This window comes from Vicugna pacos, chromosome 15, assembly GCF_048564905.1.
Source record: "Vicugna pacos chromosome 15, VicPac4, whole genome shotgun sequence".
Classification (NCBI taxonomy): Eukaryota; Metazoa; Chordata; class Mammalia; order Artiodactyla; family Camelidae; genus Vicugna; species Vicugna pacos.
The window spans coordinates 15,890,834-15,903,422 of record NC_133001.1 but is presented as its reverse complement, the minus strand read 5'-3'; the positions used below and the strand labels follow the sequence as shown (position 1 = coordinate 15,903,422).

General features: G+C 38.9%; 1 protein-coding gene across 8 annotated transcripts in view; it reads left to right on the top strand.

The window, feature by feature from the left end:
* Positions 1-12,589, top strand: part of COMMD1 (copper metabolism domain containing 1) — a 157,233-nt gene that overhangs the window by 122,791 nt on the left and 21,853 nt on the right. The window contains exon 10 of one of the 8 annotated variants that reach the window (XR_012058957.1): positions 388-4,244. The exons of the other annotated variants lie outside the window; for them this stretch is intronic. The gene's annotated coding sequence lies outside the window, so the exon portion shown is untranslated. Of the gene's footprint in view, positions 1-387; positions 4,245-12,589 lie in introns of those variants that run through there. 8 annotated transcript variants of the gene reach the window in all.

The following is a 12,589-nucleotide window of genomic DNA, read 5'->3' as shown; positions in this document are numbered from 1 at the left end:
GTTTGTTTTTTAGTTATTTATCTTTTTATTATTGATTTGTAGGGGCCCTTGATGGAGTCTGAAAATATATTGTCCATCAAGGAGTTTTCGATCTATTCTTGAGAATAAAGTTGGAGGAATAGTCCCAAATTTTATTGAGTATCTGCTATCTGAACATACCCATCAAGGACTGGGATCGATGAGAGGGTAAAGTACCCATGGTGCACGTCAAGCTCTGTGTGTACTTGTATACCATTGTGGTAGGGTCAGTGGAAGACACATGCACACCAGCAATACTAATAAAAAGTAATTACTGTGAAAAAATGATGAATTGTATTTTGGCTCAGTCAGGCTGTCATTTTTTCCACAAACATCTTATCTATCCTTGCTTCTTTTGGGGTCACTTAGGTCACTGGACTTTTTCGCTGAGGGAATATGTCCACCAGCACTTCCTGTTTGCGCTCAAGTCTCTCATGCGTCTTTCTGTGAGACCTCGTCCCCGTCTTGGCCCTGATCTGGAAGGTGGAGTGCTTCTCTCTCCAGGCTCTTCCTGCCTGCAAATGGCTGCCCCAGCAGCTGCTGTCTTCTGGGATGAATTAAGAACTAGTTTTCCTTTGGGGTAGACTGTTCCCAGAGTCCCTCAAATGCAGGATGAAGGAGATGGCCCGTTCTTACTAAGGCAGGGCTGTGTAGGGGGAAACATAATAGAGATGTCACCTGGGATGGAAGTGGTTATCTGCAAAAATGCAGTAGTGACTGTTTCTAATTTGCTGCTCAGAGAGATTTCATACTTGAACTGGACCTCAAAAGTTTTAAGTTGAAAAGATACTGAAAAAGCACCAGGTGGCAATGCAGATGTTAGGGAGAGCAACTCCTGAGACCCTCCAGTTTCCTGACATTCTTGCCCTTTCTCCCCCTGCCCGAGGTTGCCCGGTACTGGTTTTAGTGAATTCTGAAAGAAGATCTCGGTTCTCTGAATTCCCACTGAACTGGCAACAGTAGCTTTGTTAATATGTTAGAGCTGCGAGTGATTCTTCACTAAGGATGGACATCAGAATTCCCTGGGGAGAGTGTCTATGCAAAGCCTGCTGAATCAGAGTCTGGGTGGAGGGCAGGCCCATGTATTTGGTGAAGGTTCTGAAACGATTCTGATGTGCCTTCATGATAAGAAACTCTGTACTTGTGCCATTCTGTGACAAGATTGGTACATACATTCAGAGTAAGTGTTAGAAATGTCTTTGCATTAATGTCTGTTGAGTGTAATCATAAGGTTGAGCTTAAAGAGGCATACCTGGGAGATGTTGCAGGTTTGATTTCAGACCACTGCAATAAAGCGGATCATGTGAGTTTTTTTTGGTTTCTCAGCCCATATAAAAGTTAGGTTTATACTGTACTGTAGCCTTATATCTAAAAGAAAAAAATATATACATACCTCAATTTAAAAATGCTTTATTGCTTGGGGAGAGGGTATAGTTCGGTGGTAGAGTGCATGCCTAGCAAGTACAAGGTCCTGGGTTCTGTCCCCAGTATCTCCATTTAAATAAATAAATAAGGAAACCTAGTTATCTCAAAAAACAAAACAATAAAAATGCTTTATTGCTAAAAGAAAAAATGCTAACCATGATCTGACAACACAGGGGTTCCACAAACCTTCCATTTCTAAAACAGCAATATCTATGAAGTGCAATAAAATGAGATATGCCTGCATTGTGCCTATCTTTTAAAATTTCATTTTGTGTTTTACGAATTATGTATCTTACAAAATTATCAGGCTGTGATAGATGGGAAACTTAAAAAACTCTCTGGTTTGACAGTTTTGTGATATTAGGTGAATAACTAAGTCTCAGTGACCCCTTCTGGGAGGTCGGTGAGAAGATTAGAGGTAATGAACGTACTAAAGCACTTAGCACAGTGCCTTATGTTAATAGAAGTTAATGGAATCCCATCATGGAACAGTTCCTAACAAAACTATCTTCCAGTTGTCTGTTGAAGAACACACAGAACCATGGAGTGTGGTGAGTGAATCTTTTAAATCAGGCTCATGCATCATATTCTAACCAACTGAGAGTGCATGGCATGACAGAGATTTGAGTGGCCTCTATAAACTGTTCAACCATGAGTAAGGGGATTTAGTAGCCATGGCACTTAAACGGCCAACCTCTGGTTAGCAGACCTCCCCGCAGCCTCCCCTTCCTGCCTCCTCTCATATTTCCCTTCCCCGTAGTCCTTTTCTCTGTTCCTTCTCCCAAAGATCCCAACTGCTTTTCATTTCTTAAAAGCACAGTCGTTTTCTGTTCCTGGAGGAGGGTGAGGGGTAGAAATTTCTGGCCATTGTGGTTTGGCCTCCTGTTCAAGTGTCTAAAAATAACCAGACCATTCATACTGGGCCAATTAACCTCCTACTGGCATCACTCTGTGTCCTTATTGTGCTAAAAGAATATCTGTCCCTTCTTTTGACTTACATTACAAAACCCCCCTTTCTCTTACTTTCATCTTGGTAGGTAAGAGATAGGTATCTGTATCATTATTACTGGGGGCAGTGTCGTTTGATGGTTAAATACAGGTACTTGGGAACTAGCAACTTTGGATTGAATTCTGTCTCTCCACCTTGTTAGCTGTGTGGCTTAGGGAAAATGTGATTTTTGTTTGTTTGTTTAAATTTTGGGGGGGGGTGGGCAATTGGGTTTATTTATTTATTTATTTATTTTATTTTTCAAATGGAGGTACTGGGGATTGAACCCAGGACCTTGTGCATGCTAAGCATGCACTCTACCACTGAGATATACCCTTCCCCCAGGAAAATGTAATTTTTAAAAAATTGTAGTTAATATTAGAAGCAACAATACCAGGGCTATTATTCTATGGAGAATGGATTTGAGCCCTAGCCTAACCTGAATACTCAAGAAAGTGAAATGGAGTGAAAAAAAGCTTTAACAGACCAACTTTTCTTCCAGGATTCGACAGTTCTTTTGGATGACAGCACAAATCACTGGTTTGGTATGACTATAATTCTAAACTTCTCTGGTTAGGGTTTTCAATGTAAGGCAGTGGGATTTAAAATTCCTCTGTGATTTAAAATTTATTTCCTGTAAACTAGAAGTTAAGTCTAGAATCTTGATTAGCTCAGATTAAAATTTTTGGTAAGAATACTTCCGTTTTCTTGAACGTAAATGCCTACACAGATTTGATTCTAGCAACTAAGTAATTAGCTGTTTGCTTCCTCATCTTACTTCTGTTTATCTTCACTGACTTGTTCACCCTTCTGGCCTCAGCTCAGACATCTTAATGAAGCTACCTCTGACCCCCAGAGTCTATCACATGGCCTTCTTTCATGGCTTCACTGGAGAGGATTGTAATTGCCTGCGAGTGTATCTGGATGCCCCACCAATCCATAAACCTCTTATAGCCCACCTCCCCCACCCTGTCTCTACCTGCCTTTACCCTACTTGATACCTGTCCGTCCTTCAGTCCTCAGCTCAAATGGTACACCCCCATGGAAGTTTTCCCCATTATACAGAACCATATTTTCCTGTGCTTTTCTTTCTAGATTTTCTTTTTCATGAATGTCTGTCTCCCTTATTAGACTATAAACTCCTTGGAGGCAGGACCATGTTTGCATTTCCTACTGCTGTATCCCCAGCACCTAGCATTTATTGGCTGATAAAGAGTGCTGTTTCATTATTCATCTCCTTTAGGACGAACTGTCTGATTGATGTTTGTGGCCTCTACAGCCCATGGGTATACAAATCCTTTATAGTATGAGAGAGAAAGGCAGGAAAATAGGTCTGCATGGAGGCAAACAAGATAGCTAAATAGGTCTCTACCACCTGTGAACTGTACTTACCAAAAGTGAAACCTGAATCTAATCAAGCTTCTAGACTTAACTTCTATTTTACAAGAAAAAGAAATAGAAGAATTTGATAACACATGAGGAAGCAATCAAACAAATCCAGAAGTCTTAGAACATTCTGCAAGACAACTGGAATAGACAAAAAAGGTCATGAAAAGAAAAAGATGGTAAGATTATTCTAGATTAAGAGATTAAAGAGAGCATAACATCCAAATGCTTTATATGATCCTTAAGTGGATCCTGGTTGGAAAAAGACAATTACAAAAGACATTTTAACTACAATTAGAGAGGTTGGAATATGGACTGTAAATTAGATGATACTTTGAAATTGTTGTAACTTTACTTAGATCTCTTATGTAGAAAAATGTCCTTATTCTTAGAAGATGCATGATAAAATATTTACGGTAAAATGTCATGATGTCTGCAACTTATTTTCAAATGATTCAGCAAAAATAAAATTCATGTATAGGTAAAGCAAATATGGGCAAATATTGACAATCATTGAATCTAAGTGAAAGGTATGCAGATGATCACTGTACAAGGTTTTTTGTTTACTTATGGTTTTTGGATTGAGGGGGTCAGGTTTAATTTATACAGGCATAATTTACATAGAGTAAAATTCAAAAATTTTAAATTTACATAGCATAAAGTTTTATTAATTTTGACAAACACATGCAGTTGTGTAACTACCATCATGATCAAGATCTAGAATATTTCTACTGCCTTCAAAACTCTCCTCTGCCTCTTTGTAGTCATTTCCTCATCCTACTGCCAACACTTGGCAACAGATTTGTTCTCCATCCCTATAGTTTTGTCTTTTCCAGAAGGTCATCTGAATGCCTTTTAAGTCTGGCTTATTTAACTTAGTGTAATAGTTTCCTAAGTCTGCTGTAACAAAGTACCACAAACTAGGTGACTTAAAACAACAGAAATTTATTATCTCACAAGTTCTGGATGATAGAAGTCAAAAATCAAGTTGTCAGAAAGTCCATGCTCTCTGGATGGCTCTTGGGAAGAATCTGTTCATGCCTTTGTCTTAGTTTCTGGTGTCACCAGCAATTCTTAGCATTCCATATCTTACAGCTGCATAACTTCAGTCTCTGCTTGTGACATCACATGGTGTTCTCCCTGTGTGTTGCCTATTATTACATTGGTTCTTGTGTGTCTTTTATAAGGACACCAGTCATATTGGAGTAAGGGCCCACTCTATTCCAGTATGACTTCATCTTAACTAATTACATCTGCAATAATCCTGTTTCTAAATAAGGTCACGGCTTGAGGTGTTAGGGGATTAGGAATTCCTGTTTTTTTGAAGGGGCGATACAGTTGAACCCATGACACTTAGCATAATGCATTTGAGATTCATCCATGTTTTTGCACATTTCATTAGTTTGTTCCTTTTTATTGCTGTGTAGTATCCCAATGTATGGATGTACTGCATTTCTTTTTATTTAAGTTTAGTTGATTTACAATATTGTATTAGTTTCAGGTGTATAGGGTAGTGATTCAATATTTTTATAGATTATACTCCATTTAAAGCTATTACAAAATAGACACAACATTGTAAAATGACTATAACTCAGGAAAAAAATATATATATATATAAATTTTTAAAAAAACAAAAAACAAAATAGTAGCTATATTTCCCTGTGCTGTACAATATATTCTTATTCCTTATCTACTTTATACATAGTGGTTTGTATCTCTTAATCCCCCCTACCCCTTTTTGCCCCTTCCACCTTCTCTCTCCCCACTGGCAACCACTAGTTTGTTTTCTATATCTGTGAGCCTGTTTCTGTTTTGTTATATATATTCATTTGTTTTATTTTTTAGATTTCACATATAAATGATAATATACAGTATTTGTCTTTCTCTGTCTGACTTATTTCACTAAACATGATACCCTCCAGGTCTATTTATGTTGCAAATGGCAAAATTTCATTCTTGTGGCTGAGTAGTATTCCACTGTAAATATAAACCATATCTTCTTTATCTGTTCATCTGTTGATTGACAGTGAGGTTGCTTCCATATCTTGGCTATTGTAAATAATGCTGTTATGAACAGTGGGGTGCATGTATCTTTTCAAATTAGTGTTTCTGTTTTCTTTGTATGTATACCCAGGAATAGACTTGCAGGATCACATGGTCATTCTATTTTTAGTTTTTTGAGGAAACTTCATATTGTTTTCCATTGTGATGCACCAATTTACATTCCCACCGACAGTGTACAAGTGTTCCCTTTTCTCCACATCTTCACCAGCATTTGTTATTTGTAGACTTTTTGATGATAGTCATTCTGACAGGTTTGAAGTAATATCTATCTTGTTTGGTTTTCATTTGCATTTCTCTAATGATTAGTGAGATTGAACACCTTTTCATGTGCCTGTTAGCCATCTGTATGCCTTCTTTGGAAAAGAAGACCCATTTTTTAATCAGGTTGTTTGTTTTTTTGATACTGAGTTGTATGAGCTGTTTATATATTTGGTGAAAGACCTATACTCTGAAAGTGATAAAACACTGATGGAGGAAATTTAAGATGGTGCAAAGAAATGGAAAGATATTTCATGCTCTTGGATTGAAAGAATTAATATTGTTAAAATGTCCAAATTGTGCTCTACACTGGAATTTGACACAACATTGTAAAATGATTATAAATCAATAAAAAATGTTAAAAAAAAGTCCATACTCCCCAAAGCAATCTGCAGATTTAATGCAATCCCTATCCAAATGCCCATGGCATTTTTCACAAAACTAGGACAAATAATCCTAAAGTTCATATGAAACCGCAGAAGACACCGAATTGCCAGAGCAATCTTGAGAAAAAAAGAGCAAGGCTAAAGGTATTCTCCCTGACTTCAGTCTATACTACAAATCTATAGTAATCAAAACAGCATGATACAGGCACAAAAACAGACACATAGATCAATGGAACAGAGTAGAGAGCCCAGAAATAAATCTATGTACCTGTGGTCAATTAATCTACAATAAAGGAGACAAGAATGTACAGTGGAGAAAAGACAGTCTCTTCAATAAGTGGTGCTGGGAATACTGGACAGCTACATGTAAAGTAAAATTCAGAACATTTCCTCAATCATATACAAAAATAAACTCAAAATGAATTAAAGACCTAAACGTTAAGTCCTGAAAACATAAAACTTCTGGAAGAGAACATAGCCAGAACACTCTTTGACATAAATCATAGCAATATTTTTTGGATCTGTTTCCTAAGGCAGAAGAAATAAAAGCAAAAATAAACAAATGAAACTAAATTAAACTTAAAAATTCTGCACAGCAAAGGAAACCACTGACAAAATGAAAAGACAACCTACTGAATGGGAGAATATATTTGCAAATGATAAGGGCTTAATATTCAAAATATGTAAACAGCTCATAAAATTCAATGTCAAAAAAACCCCACCTGATTTAAAAAAAGGATGTACCACATTTTGTTTGTCCATTTATCAGCTGAAGGACATTTGGATTGTTTATAGTGTTAGGCAATTAAAAATAAACACTATAAATATAACTTACATTTATACAACTCTATAATTATGAACATAACACTAAATGTAACACTATAATTATGAATAAACACTGCTACTATAAACATTTGCATATGGATTTTTGTGTGAACGCAGATTTTCACTTCTCTTGGGTAAGTATCGAGGAGTGGGATGTTTAACTCTATGAGAAACCGCCAGACTTCCAAAGTGATGATACCATTTTCCATTCCCATCAGCAATATAGTTCCCCACATTTTCATCAATGCTTGATATTGTTAGTTTTTCTGATTACAGCCTGTGTAGTGGTATTTCACTGTGGTTTTAATTTGCATTTCCCTAATGACTTATGATATTAAGCATCTTTTTACATGCTTATTTACCATCTGTATACCTTCTTTGGTTAAGTATCTGTTCAAATCTTTTGCCTATATTAGGTTATTTGCTGTGTGAGTTCTCCATATATTCTGGATACAAGTCCTTCAGCAGATAACGTGTTTTAAAAATATTTTCTCCCAATCTGTGGTTTATTTTTTTTTCTTTTTCTTAATAATATCTTTCAAAGAGCAGAAGCTTTTAATTTTGATGAAGTCCAGTTTATTTTTATGGATTGCTCTTTTGACGTCACTGTATGTGTTTTTCAACTTTTCTGTGAGTTTGAAATTTTTCTTTTATTTTTTTCTTCTTCTTTTGGGCTACTGAAGAAATGAAACTTTTCATAATAAAAAGTTGGGAGAAAAAAGAGGCAGAGACAGTTTTTTGTTTGTTTGTTTAAATCAAACAATTATTAAAAGGCAAACAATAACAAAAAGATAAAATCCTTTTTAAAAAACTCTCCCATCTGCCTCCTTTTCACCCTTTAGTCCTCCACAGATGCAGTCCCTTTAAAGCCTCCTGTTTCTTTCTCAGTTCCTTGTTTCATCAGTCTCAGAGAACCAGAGACAGCAGAGTGGGAGCTGAAGCGAGAGTGAGAAACGCGCTTCTGGAACATACCAGAGCTCACGATGGGGAATTTTGGTCCTATCTTGGAAAGTGCTGCTGAGGCTAGAGTGGTAGCGACCAGACTCCTCAGCCCCAGCAACCAGCGTTGATCTGGGCTGCGACGTGAACACCCAGCTCTTGTTACAGCAAACTCGAGACTGCAGGGGGCTAGTCAGTACTACTGGTCTGTGGGGTCTGCCTTGGTGCTCACTCAGCCCTTAACGAACCTCAGGCAGTTGCCAGGCCTCCTGCCTCAGCCAGACCTGGTGAGAGGCTTGCTGAAGCTGCAGCCTGTGGCCTGAGAGGTAGCCCTCAGCATGGCAGGCGACTGTTCCTCCTGTTGCATGTAGAAATCCTCCAAAAACAGATGACGAGCAATGGGAACTGCAGTCTCTCAACTGGCTGCTTCTCCACCTGCCTCCCAGCTGTCTTCTGCTGTACGCACCTCTCTCACCTCTCCTGGGCAGAGATTTGTCCATCACATCCTATTCAGAGACTGTTGGTATCTCCCTCACTCCACCACCCCTATGATCCTTTGAAGTTGGTTTGAAGGGACAATGAGAACCTAGGATAGACTCCCTGTAGAACATTTCCAATGTGGTAACCCAGATGGAGGAAGACGTAAGACATTTTTTGGACTCCTTGCCATGACCTTCTGGTTTCTCTTGCTTTCCCTGCTACTGCACACATTCTACCAAAAAGGAAAAAGTTGGAAACTTAACTCAATTTGGGTCCTAATTTTCTTATTCCTGGCCTGAGCCTGTGTCATATGTCCTGGGTTAACCTTGTTATGAATTGCATTCTGGATGATCTTTGAAACAGGTCCTTCTGGATGGTCTTTGGAAGACCCTAACCTACCCAAGTCTCTTTTGGGTTAAACCCAGCCTTGTCACTGGTCCAAAAGTTGGCTTCGTCCCAGGGGAAGGCACTCTCTTTATCAGGGCCACAGCTGACTTTGAACCCTGCTGGCTGCCTTCAGTACATGGGCAATAGGGTGGCTTTTGGGTGTCACTAACTTCCCAAAGTTCTTACCTTGCAAACCAGTCAGACCCTATTTCTTGCCTACTTCAGCCATGCTGGAGTTTCCCTGTGGCCCATGTGCTCTCTCCCTGATCAGCTTCAGGTTCTTCCCCAGCACCACTGACTCCTGATCTCCAAGCACCTGCTAAGTACAGCCAATCTCCACCTCACTGCTGGTACTTAGTTGCTGCTCCCATTAGAGCAACAGCCAGTGTTGGTATAGCACTTTTCTATTTAGAGAGCACCATTAAACACAATCTTACTAAATACTTACCTTAACCTTGTAAAGTAGGTACTGTTACTCCCATGTTTTAGATAAGGAATCTGAGGCTGAGAAGTGAAGTTACTTATCCATGGTGACACAGCTTGTTTTGAGAGTGACGAAACTGGGATTTAAACCCAGGTCGTCTGAGAAAAATAAAATATATGTCCAGAGTTGCTTTTATAAAATGAACCTGGGAAGATGTAAAAGAAACTAGTTTCATGGATGGCCTGTAGGAAGAAAGAACTGGGTGGCAGAGGGATAGGAATGGCTGGAAGACTTCCTACTGTATGTCATTCTGTGAACCATGTTACTGTATTATCCATTAAAAAAAGAAAAAAAAAAGCTTGTCCCTGCCCTCTTTGGCCTGATGTGCTGATTCCTCTGTCAGTGACCAGCTTCGTAAGCCACTCAGCTGAGTGCATCAAGACATGCTCCTGGAATTGGCAGTATTTATAGTGTAAAATCCTTATACTAGCTTCAGTCTAGCATGAATCCATTTTACATTACATTAGTGTAATGTGTGGAGACACAGCCAATCTCCTTTAGGAAAAAAAAAAGAGAGAGAGAGAAAGCTCTATTCTCCTTGTCAAGGCAGGCCAGCCCCAAGTTACCTGGGCAGTGCTCCTCACCGAGCCCAGGAGGCGTCTGAGACCCCAGGGAGGCGACAGCACTTCCAGTGTCATCAGCCCGGGGAGGATCTGGGATGGTCCACTGTTCTGGGAATTTAAAATTTGGGGGCAAGATGGGAGATTCTTCCCTCTATCAGATTCTTGGAAATACCAAGAATCAAGCTTGAGGGGCTGGGACCTCCAGAATGGCAGGGTAAGGAGCTGGGCAGAGTTTATCCCTGGCAAATAACAATATGGGGGAAATGAATCTCTGAGAATTGTCCTAAGGACATACTGCAAGTGAGGAAACATTGATTCAAGAAAACCCACTAAATCCCAGTAAGAACAGGGAGGGGCTCTGGCATTTGGGACATGGACAGGCTCTTTTATCCCTTCTCCCTGCTTCATGTTCTGGAAGTTCTACCTCAGGCATTATGCTCCAGACAAGTACAGCCAGGGAGACAGGGCCTCCTCCCCAGAATCTCCCAGTCCAGGATCACAGTTTAACCCCAGGAGGGACAGGCTGCTAGTTTTCTCACCCGCCTCCCACAGCTCTTGTTGCAAAAGCTCTATAGCAGGCAAGCGCAGCAGGGAGGGCCGGGTCTCCCTTCCCGACCCAGCCGTCACTCGGAGGAGAAACGGATCACCCATACATTGTCAGAGGGAATGTCAAGTGGCACAGCCACTCTGGAAATCAGTTTGGCAGTTTCTTAAAAACCTAAACATATGACAACCTACAGCCCAGCAATTGCAATACTGGGCATTTATCCCAGAGAAGTGAAGATACATGTTCAGACCAAAACCTGTACACATGTGTTAATAGCAGCTTTATTTATAGTAGCTCAAAACTAGAAACAACCCAAATGTCCCTCAACCGGTGAATAGTTAAACTGGTACATCCATACGATAGAAAACTCCACAGCAATAAAAAGAAACTATTGACCATAAAATAACCTGGATGAATCTCCAGAGAATTATGCCGAGTGGAAAAAACCAATCCCAAAAGGTTATATACCGTATTATTTTATTCACATAACATTCTCTAAATGGCAAAATCATAGAAGTGAAGAAGAGATCAGTGGTTGCCAGGGATAAGGAGGGGTAGGGGCAGGAGGGAAGTGGGTGTGGTTATAAAAGGGCAACACGAGGGATCCTAGTGGTGATGGAAGTGTTCTGTTTCTGGATTCAGTGTCAGTATTGACTGTGATATTTATACTGTAGTTTTGCAAGATGTTGCATGGGGAAAATTGAGTAAAGGATTCTTGGATCTCTCTATATTATTTCTTACAGCTATATGTGAATCTACAATTACCTCAAAATAGGAAGCTTAATTTTTTAAAAATTGGAGAGGATTTAAATAGACATTTGTCCAGAGGAGAGTTACAGATGGCTAATAAGTGCATGAGAAGATGCTCAATGTTATGAGTCATTAGAGAAATGCAAATCAAAACTGCAGTGAGGTAGGATACTTATAACCAAAAGCCAGACAATAACAAGTGTGGGGTAGGATGCAGAGAAACTGGAACCCTTATACATTGCTAGTGGGAATGTAAAATGGTGCAGTCGCTTTTGAAACTTCAAAATCGTAAACATAAGTTTACCATATGACCAAGTAATTCTGATCCTAAATATATACCCAAGGGAAATGAAAATATACACTCACCAAAAACTGTTTTTCAGCAATAAAAAGGAATGACTGATACACACTACAACGTGGCTGAACCTTGAAAACATTCTAAATGAAAGAAGTCACCCATGAAAGACCACATATTACATTTACATTTTAATAAATGTAATGTAAATGTAATAATTTACAATTATATTTATGTAAAATGTCCAGAATAGGCTAATCTATAGAGACAAAGTAAATAAGTGGTTGCCTGGTTACCTGTGGGCAACCTGGGTGACTGCTAATGGGCATAGGATTTCTTTGGGGGGAGAATGAAACTGTCTACAATTAGATTTTGGTGATGGTTGCACAAACCTGTGAACATACTAAAGACATTGACTTTTACTCTTTAAAGGGGTGAATAGTATGGTATGTGAATTATAATTCAATAAAGCTAAAAAAAAATCAAGCTTGAATCCAAGCTCTCTCTTTCACACTTATTTAAGAACTTTTTATTTGAGGGGAAGGGTATAGCCTAAGTGGTAGGGCACATGCTTAGCATGCACAGGGTCCTGGGTTCAATCCTCAGTACCTCCTCTAAAAATAAATAAGCCTAATTACCTCTCTTCCCCACCAAAATAAAATAATCAAATAATACAATAATAAATAAAATATTTTTTAAAACTTTTTATTTGGAAAAAATTTTTTAAGTTGCAGAAAGCTACAAGAGTCACCAATTACTGACATTTTGCTTATTTTTAAGGACAAATTTCATTG